Below are 8193 nucleotides of genomic sequence, written 5' to 3'. Positions count from 1 at the left end.
TTTGTTATAATTTTTGAAAACATTATTTTTCCTGATCCTAGTCACTATAAATGCTAAAACTCTGTAGGCCTACCAGATATAACCAATTCGTTGATGTCCATTATGTAACTAAAATCTGAAAATCATCCGGAGGTCTCCATTATTAGACGCCGTGGAAATTGAGGGGCATCGTCAACTGTGTAATGCCAGGCTAATACCAAATATACTTGCCCAATATTCCTGTGAACAATTCCACCCCCCCCCCCCCCCCTCCTCCGCACTTCATTCACTTCGTTCCGTGTTGTCACGAAATTAAGGTTCGGGATAAATGCGTTTTAGGTAGAAAAGCAACAGATAAAAATGTCAGAGGGAATATATCAGGTGTTGAATATCTCGGGGAAATGTAAGATTGTTGACTAATATTGTGCCCCTACTGAGTAAGTTGCACTTTGTCGTTTTGAGATCCTTCTTCTTTACTTAAAAATGGGCTTCATTGTGACATATCTAATGTCTTTTTTATTTTTATTTTTCATCATGAGCAATCATCGACAGTAAAACGAGATTTTAAAATCTTTCTTTGTCCTTTTTTTTTCTTCATTTCCCCTGATTTGCGCCCTCATTGGCCAGTAGCGTGAAGCCTTTCAATCGCGACAGTCCACGCAGCGCAAATCGACAAACCGCTACTCCCGAAAAAAAAAGAAGAAAAAAAATGCTAGGCTCACATTCCTACAACGCCATCAACGACGAAATGATGCAACGCTCTCTATCAACCGTTTTGTGTGGTAAAAGGCAGTGGACTAGACCTCTCAATGCAGAGGGATGCCCAGAATCAATGCTTTTTGATATTTTTTTTTTTAATGGAGCAATCAGAGCTCTCTCTTTGTGCTCGCTTGCAAATAGCTAAGTTAAGTTTAATCTAGTTCAGTTTAGTTTTGTTTTGTTAAGTATTGTTAGGTTACTAAGCATGGTTTAGTTTTAGTTTGCATCATTTCCCCAGTTTTGTCAATGAATCATACTAAGCATTAATGCTGTTTTAAAATCATGAATAGCAATACTTAAAGGAACACATACAATTTTTGTGTATTCAAGAACATATTAGGCAAAACCGTCACCAATAAAGGAATACTAGTAGGCTGCTTGCTTGTATGAACGCTAAAACGCGTAATGGGGCTAAATGAGATCTTGCATTTCTCTCCATTTCTCTCATGCATTAAAAAACCCTTCTGCCATACGAAAATATCGCAATAAAGCCTAAAATATACGGAATTATCATCTATATAGGACGTTCTAGCGGCGCATAAAAAACGCGTATTGTTGTCCGCTCAATTTTTACCGTTCAATATTATTATACAAATGATGCACAGGAGAGAGTGCGTTAGTGAAAGTGCGCCGCACCTTCACTAACGCCACGAAATAATCGTGTGCATCATTTGTTTTATAAAATGGGTCGAAAACTAACAGCATTTTTCACGTACCTTTGTGGGTCAATACAAATCAGCTACATGTAGCTGGGTCAATACAAATGGGTCAATACAAATCAGCTACATGTAGCACTCGCTCGAAAGTCAAGATGTCCGAAGATGTTCGTCCCAAACATTTACGCACGTCGCACTCGGAAATCCCGCACATATAAGTACTGTAGTATACGTACGCCACATGTTATGCACAAGAAAGGCCGGCTGGCAGCCCGAACTAGAAGTTGTTTACAGGAGATTGACAGCGCGTATAGTAGCGCGTGACGCACTTGTAACAACTGATTGAGTGCGCACTGCTAGTGATTGCATTGTGACGTCAGGCCGTGCATGATAGTAAGAAAATAATGTACGCACCCGTGACTCATTTCAGCGCTTCCAATTGGCTACATTCTTGAACCCATTTTATAACAGAGCATATTGAACGAAACGCATAGGCCAACGTATTAATTCCCCATATTATACCGTTGTTACTAGCCGTTCAAGATCACACCATATTCTGTCTCGTGTGTTGCGCGAGCCCTTGCTGAGTGCGCAAACGCTTGCAATAGTGCGCGTCATTTTGTTACAATTCACAAGCGCGCAAAGATCTTGCTAGTTGCTTGCATGCTTCATACGTAGTTTTAGGGGCTTCCCCTTTTCAGGGCTGGGATGTGACTGCCAAGTCAACTTCAAAGACGAGTAGAAGCCCGGTATTTTTGTGCAGTTTATGCCTTCTCTACTTGATTGTAGATGATAATAATTATATTGGATGGCATTAATTCATGTAATACCAGGGAATATTGCACTCGTCTTCGATTCGTGCAATATTGGCCCTAACTCGTGCAATATTCTCTGGTATCCCATTCACAGCCATCCAATATAATACAAATATTACTATTTTTTCTGAATAAAGCATAACTGCATACGGTTTATTCTAGAAACAATTCTAGTATAAGTATTGCTCACATTTGTATATTTAACAACACTGAACATTGATTATAATGATTAACATTTTTTGCCTTTGTTTATTTTACCCTAACTCTCATATAAGAACGATCCTGAAGCACCAAAGATTGATTTTTTTTTCATCTGCACATGGTAAATAATGCCCTTAAGGAAAAACAAACTGAAATAATAAATGACTTGAACCTCAATTCATTTCATCGAAACAGTCATGTTCATAACTATCCCACGAGACGATTCGACGAATTTCATCTTCCATTAATGAGAACCGCACATGCCCAAAATACATTTCTTTATACCGGACCCAGACTTTGGAATAATTTAGATAATAGTTTAAAAGATTCCCCCAAATTTGTTACATTTAAATACAAACTCAGAAAACATTTACTTTCTACGTATAATCTTAGATAATCTAAATTGTTTTAATTCATGCTTGAGCTTTCACCTGTCCTGATGTCGCAGCACTTGGCGTGTTCTGTGTGCAGACTTCTCTTCTTTCTTCTCTCCTCTTCCTTTCCTGTCTTTTGTTCTTCGTAGACTTGTATTGTTACCGTCTTTTGTTCTTCGTAGACTTGTATTTTTACCGCCTTCTCTCCTCTCGGTACTGTCTCGCGTCTTACAGTGTATATACGTGTGGGTAATCGAATGTGTGTACGAACGTGTTGTCCTTGTCATATTTTCCCGGTACACGTGGTTCAGTGAGCAGTGTCCGGGCACTAGCATTGTATTCTATATTTTTTTCCCAACCGGTGTATCTCAAAATAATTACATGTATATTGTTATAGAATAGTATATCATTTACTCATTATTTATCTAGCGATCCACGTCCGACAAGCTTTACTTTTTAGTGGATCACTATTTTCCATAATCGAATTTATTTTCCGCTCGCCCACGAAGTATTTATACCGTGTTTTTCCTAAATATTGTACATGTTGTATGTTGTTCTATAATTTGTCTCGTATATATATTACATGAACCTTTTGCAAACGTTTGAACAATATTATTTCATCACATGTATACTTTGTACTATGTTTTTTGATTTTCGATGACTGGAAATAAACTATGATTGAATTGAATTGAATTGAAAAGTACAAAAAATATTAAACCAAGGAAGATGAGACGAAACATCCTAGATCAACTACACGTGGAACATCAAGGGATGGAAAAGACCGGACTGTTGGCATGGCAAAGTGTTTACTGGCCTAACATCAACTTTTTTCGTAAAAGCAAGGGAGATGTTGTGGTGCAGGTAGAATGGGGGCAGGAACTTCATTTGTTCATCGCGCACGTATACGAAATGTTGTCACTATGTGGTGTGTCGGACTTGGGAACACTGGACTTTTGAACAGCGTCAAACAATCCAGCCTAGCACCTCCTATGCTCCCATGCCATAATCATGAATATATGTGTATACTGTGGTTATTGTCCGATGTCTGCATCATCATCCAACCACGTAGTACAACAATGGCAATAAAAGGGATATAACTAGAAAGTGACGAATACGAGGGAACGTAGGAGAAGATATGCCTGAAAAGGGAGAAGTTGACGGTAGAGAAGTGGCAGTAACAGTGGTACGGGTTGTTGAGTGTCAAGTCTTGTTTACCTTCAGTACTTGTGAATCGATCAGAAAGAGATCATCATCTTATTGCTGATCCAAGATACGCTTGGTTTTCTTGACATTGTGTAACTAGAGAAGCACTCTGAGAGCGCAGACCTTGGTCAAGCAGTTCATTTCCACAGCTGATCTTAATCTTCCACAGAGATCAGTGATTTCCATTCATAGGTATGCATGCTGAATGCTTGCCAATTTCCCAGCATTATATTAGTAAAACCGTTTTGTCACGTCATCAACTGTCTCAACGAATCCTTCTTGTTATTTGAGCTACAGAGGGCGTCGGTTTTATTGCTAATTGAGGGATGGAAAATACTCGCGGGCGCGAATATTTTTTTTCGTACATGGAAACGCTACAGGACATGAATTATTCATTAGTTTAGCTGAAATGTTGAAGTGCGCAATCGCGTGGACTTCATAAATTTCTATGGCTTGGCCATCAATTTATTTGTACAGGATGAACGGACTCGCATACTGTACATCATTATTTACATGCATGATCACATGTGATCACTGCGTGCGTACGTACGTGCTCGCTATTCAGTTTACATTCAATTCGCAGTTCATGAGCGCCCTACGTAACCCCGCTGGAAATATACTCAAGTATACGGGCAGCTAGCTTAAATGGATAGTACAGTTTTGGTGGAGATGAGAATTGGGTTTTTAACTTTTTGCGAGATACCAAGAAAACACTTATGATACAGTACAGAACATACCATTTTAAGAGGAATTCAAAGTTTATTTGACGAAGATCGGGTTTGGAATGACTGAAACATCAAAAAACAAAGTAAAACAAAGCGATCGAAATAAAGTGTGGGTCCCACACTTTATTAGAATCGCTCTTTTTTGATATCTCAGCCATTTCAAAACCAATTTTCATCAAATAAACGTTGAATTCCTCATAAAATTACATGCTCTTTCACATTTTCTAAGAGGTTTCTCATTATCTCACCAAAAAATGTTAGAAACCTGAAATTAGGTCTCAACCATAACTGTACAATCCCTTTAAGTTAGCCATACGCCCAGCCGAGAGCATCGTGATTTGTGATTGTCAGCCAGGACATCAACCAGCGTGGATAGGAGAGCAGGTACATGCGTAGTTCACGTGAAATGTACAACTTTACAAGTCACAACTTCTACAGCCATAGGTTTGTGGAATTGATGCCACATTACCACTATTCGTGCATGCATAAATGGCCAAATAAGAGCTCTTTCAAAATCTTTTGCACGACCTTTTTTGTTGATCGGGTACTAACGTTATAGTATTCGTAACTTACACTGCTACCACGACTCCGTACCACTATACTGCCTGGCTATGATTTATGAAGCGGACGTGTATTTACCTCAGTGCTGCCAGTGAACATGGTAACTCGAGAATCTCGAGTGCACTTTCGAATTACAACGATAGCGACGAGCATCTCCAGTGCACTTTCGAATTACAACGATAAGATCATTACAAATCCACATGTAAACAAGTAATGATAGGAGACCAAACTTCAGTAGAGTCTAGTTCTGTGTTATCAAACTGATTAGTAGGTGTTATAGAATGGGTAGCGAGAATCCTGCGATCTGATTGGTCGAGAGCTATGTGTTCATTTTTACTGGCCGCACGCTGAGTCACAGTGGTAAACATGTTATCGCGCACTTAGCAAGAGTACGCGGACTTGTAACAAAGGTTCGCGCACTAAAGCAAGCGTTCGCGCACTCAGCTTGGCCATGCATCCAGTAAAAACTTATGCATGGCTGGCCATGCATCCAGTAAAAACGGTAAGTACGGCTATGCATGCCCTTTACGGAAAGCCAAAACGAAATGCATCCAGTAATTTTGTCATCGGGTAACACGATAGAAAACTGGGTTTTTGACAAGAAAATTGCCCATTCTATAAATCAAATGACGCACATGTCTTTTCGTGCGTCAGTCGGAATATAGTGTGCATGCGGTAACTATGGAATTTAGCCTAAACCCACTCGGCTTCGCCTCGTGGGTTAAGCATTCCATAGTTACCTTATGCACACAATTCCGACTGACGCACTCAGACCTGTGCGTCATTTGTATAATATGTCGGCCAGTGCCGTATATTAAGAGAGTCTGGCCAACTCGGTTTTCGGCTTATGTGTTTTGAAGCCTGTGATTGGTCAAAAGCTGGTCCCGTGATCTACAGGCGCCATGTCGTTACCAAAGTCAATCACGCGGGCGTGAGCAGAGTTCATACGCAGTGCCCATTGTTGAACATGCGCAGCTACGCGTCAATATTGCTTGCCTTTGGGACATCCCCAATATCAGTCACGGTGCAGTGTCCTTGCCGTTGTCTATTTTATTGAAGTATACGAAAGATATTTTGATATCTTATTGCGATAAACTGAAAATTCGTCATGCCTTTCCTGCGCAGCATGGCGTTGCGCTAACCGACGTGGCTCAAGTGTAATGATGCACCCCTTTCCGACAGATCCAAAACGAAGGAAAGAAGTGGGAAATTAGAGTGTGACGGGAAAGCTATATTTTTTTTTTCTTTGGATTCCTCGCGGTGTCTTTCAGACTATCCAAGTTTTTATTCACATGAAGATTGTATGTCACCGCTATAACGTACGAAGTGTCGCCTGAGGCATTTGTCTGTCCTTCATTCGTAATCAATTTTGTTGAAACCGTTGGCCATGAAACTTGACATGATTGTGTGCATGTGGGAGTGGACGAAGTTTTTTTTTTTTTTTTTAGCATATAACATTTGTGTAAACATGCTCAAAGTGAACGGTCTAAATCATAATGGTTAAAATCTAATACTGCCATTTCCCCCATATCTGTATATTTCTGAAGGTGAGTACATGTATTTCCAGACGAAACTTACTGCCCGACCGTGATTCTCTTGTGATTTTTTTTTTTTTTGGGGGGGGGGGGGTTGGGGTTGGGGTTGGGGGTCTTGAGGTGGCAAAGGTCAAGGATCGATGTCAGGTAAAATGTTAAGATTCTACTATCTATTATTACCCAGTTCATCCACTGTGCCTTGGAGATTATACCCAATGCACAAACTTAAAACCAAACGCGGTATTTGCATGCGCTCATTACTACACAATGACGCATAGGGAAAGATTTTGGCCATGATGGTCAAAGGTCAAGTGAAAATACTAAAATGACAGTAATTTCCGCAGATTTGTAAAATAACCGCTTAAAGTATTGCCATGAAAATAGATTGGTCAACTTACGAGTAAAAAATGCACAAATTCCTCAATACTTCTCTTTTAAATAAAACTCATCCATTTACACCTAGTTCAAGGAAAGTAAACACTCGACGCATTAAATTTTGTGACAAATTTTTCTGCCAATAATATGTGAAACTGTCGTGTAACATTGTCAAGGCGTACTCTACATCTGCTAAGAACTATGTAATATGGCGGAGGTATACCGGTCGCCATTTGGATATTTTCATTTTTGAAGCTCATTTCATATCCATTCAATGGTCCTGATCATAGTTTATATTTGGTACGGATGTCACTGAGGATATCCCTCATGATTATTATGTTATCCAGGTACTTGTGCTTGTTCAATTTTTCAATTACAGGTCTTTTTTTTGAAATTATTTTTAAACAATTTGAGATCATTTTACATGCCATTGTGCACTTGTCGATGACGTTACATGTTGTATCCATTGTACATAGGTGTATTCCTCTTGAATTAGGGCCTTCTTATACTAGTAGGCCTTCATGTCAGTTTATGGTACTAAATAGGATGGTATATTGATGGTTGTTTATGTGCGAAACAGTAAAACTGTGAAATTCGTCTATCGTCTGTGCACAGTACAGCTAGAATTGTAAATATCATATAGTTGTACATTGTATCATTTTGTTATACAATATTCTTGTTCCCTGGACAACTTGCTAAATATACAATATAGCATAGGGGCCTACAGTCTAGTGAAAGTTTACTACACGACATACTGTGAATTCTTTTATTTATACAGCAATAATTTATCGTATTTATTTTTATTCAGAAATTGATGTCCTTTAAACAGCTTCTCTATTGTTTATATACCTGTGTGCTTGTGTCTATTTGAATGTGTAAAAATGATTGATTGTTGGCTTTGTTCAACATGGATGGAATGAATGAATGTCCCTCCCCCAACCTACACCCTCTCTCTCTCTCTCTCTCTCCCTCTCTCTCTCTCTCTCCCTCTCTCTAAAAAAAAGTCAAGC

This window comes from Diadema antillarum, unplaced genomic scaffold (genome assembly GCF_040938485.1).
Source record: "Diadema antillarum isolate AM-2024a unplaced genomic scaffold, OU_Dant_1.0 scf00000008, whole genome shotgun sequence".
In the NCBI taxonomy this organism is placed as follows: domain Eukaryota; kingdom Metazoa; phylum Echinodermata; class Echinoidea; order Diadematoida; family Diadematidae; genus Diadema; species Diadema antillarum.
Note: the sequence above shows the minus strand (reverse complement) of the source record.